The 2,280-nt window shown below is 42.0% G+C and overlaps 1 protein-coding gene across 2 annotated transcripts in view; it reads left to right on the forward strand.

Moving 5' to 3' along the window:
- Positions 1-2,280, forward strand: part of brip1 (BRCA1 interacting helicase 1) — a 57,243-nt gene that overhangs the window by 40,097 nt on the left and 14,866 nt on the right. The gene's annotated exons all lie outside the window — the stretch shown is intronic.

Here is a 2,280-nt window from a genome sequence, read left to right on the forward strand (position 1 = left end):
ATCCCACTAAATCAAAAAATGTTAACAATTTAGACTGTATGAAAGCTACATTGGTGTGATCCCTATATCCCATCTTATGCACAATTCTTATCGCTCTTTTTTGTAATATATATAATGGTTGAAGTGAGCTTTTGTATGTATTTCCCCAGTTTTCAACGCCATACTCTAAGTATGGTAAAATCAATGAAGAATACAAAATGCGTAGTGCTTTCCCATCCAAAATATATCTAATCCTTGCCAATATCGATATATTTTTTGCTATTTTGTTCTGAACATATCTGATATGAGATTTCCAGGAGAATTTGTCATCAACTATGACACCTAGAAATTTAATTTCATATACTCGTTCTATATTAGCTCCCCCAATTTTCAATTGAAGTTCATTATCTAGTCTACGATTCCCAAATACCATAAATTTAGTTTTATCCAAATTCAGAGATAGTATATTACTGTCACACCATTTCTTTATCTTCTCAAGTTCCTGTGTAACCTGTCCAGAGAGTTGCTGTAGGTTTTCACCCGATGCCCATATGGTAGTGTCATCAGCAAACAAAACCACTTTCACTAAATCAGAAACCTTGCATATATCATTAATGTATAATATAAATAGTTTAGGTCCCAAAACAGAACCCTGAGGAACTCTACATATAATGTCCAGCTCACTCAATTGGTATTCACCCAACTTCACAAATTGATGCCTCTGTGTCAAATAACTTCTAATCCAATTCAAAACCATTCCTCTGGTCCCATATTTTTCTAACTTGTCCATTAATAGCTCATGATTGATTGTGTCAAATGCTTTTTTTAGGTCAATAAATATTTTTGTTTTGTTGAAGTGTAAACCTTTGCCCCGGCCTGAGATTCTGGGCCCTCTGGAGATGCTTTACACTCAAGATTACTCTATATTTTCCTGCATTCACCCTTCCCTCTATCCTGACTAGTCTCTCATTTGCAAAGAAAAAAATGCTCCCCAGAGCCTGATGCTGCCACCACCGTGTTTGACTGTAGGGATGGTATTGGTGAGGTGATGCTCAGTGCCTGGCTTTCTCCACACACACTGTTGGGAATTGTGGCCAAATAGTTCAATCTTTGTTTCACCAGACAAGATGATTTTTGGCATTGATGGTTGTCTTTTTATAAGGTTCTCCCATCTCCAGAAAGGAGCTCTAAATCTCATTCATAGTGATCCTTGGTTTCTTGGTTACCTGTCTGACTGAGGCCTTTTGTCCCCAATTAGTCAGTCTGGCTGGGCGGCCAGATCTATGTAGATGGCGGTTCCAGATCTCTTCCTTTTGAGAATGATGGTGGCTACCATGCTCTCGGGCACTTTTAATGCTGCAGAAATGTTCTTGTGTCCTTCCCCAGATCTGTCTTGATACAGTCCTGTCAGGTCTGTGGACAGTTCTCTCAACCTCATGACTGTTTTCACTCTGACATACACCACTGACTGTGAAACCTTGTATAAATATATATATATATGTGTATATGTATCAGGTACCTCGCTGGCATAATAAGCTGGCCAAAGGAGGAGATAGAGGCCACTGACATCAAGACAAGGAAGCCCCTTACAATGCACGGCGGCTTTCACCCCAAGTCCAGTATCCTGAGACTGTACCCTAAGCGGAAGTAAGGAGGCCAAGGATTAGTGAGTGTCAGAGCCACTGTCCAGGATGAAACAACAAAGATCCATGAATACATCAGGAAGATGGCCCCGAGTGATGACGTGCTTAGTGAATACCTCAGGCAGCAGAAACCAGAGGAACAAGGGAAGGAAGAGCAGGAACCCTCATGGAAGGACAAACCTCTGCACCACCGTCAAATAGAAGAAGTGGCTGATATTGAAAAAGTCCTACCAGTGGATAGACAAAGCTGGACTGAAAGACGCCACAGAGGCACTAATCCTGGCAGCACAAGAACATGCTCTAAGAAGAAGATCAATAGAGGCCTGGGGTCTACCATACCAGACAGGACCCCAGGTGCAGGCTGTGCAAAGATTCCCCTGAGACAATCCAGCACATAACAGCGGGGTGCAAGATGCTAGCAGACAGGGCATACATGGAATGCCATAATGAAGTGGCTGTCATAGTGTGCAGAAACATCTGTGCTGAGTACAGGCTGGAAGGCCCCAAGTCAAAATGGGATACACCTCCAAAGGTGGTTGAGAATGACCAAGCTAAGATCCTGTGGGACTTCCAGATACAAACTGACAAACTGGTAATGACCAACCAACTGGACATAGTAGTGGTGGACAAACAGAAGAAGGCCGTAGTGATAGATGTA

The sequence above is a fragment of the Monopterus albus genome, unplaced genomic scaffold, assembly GCF_001952655.1.
Source record: "Monopterus albus unplaced genomic scaffold, M_albus_1.0 scaffold179.1, whole genome shotgun sequence".
NCBI lineage: Eukaryota > Metazoa > Chordata > Actinopteri > Synbranchiformes > Synbranchidae > Monopterus > Monopterus albus.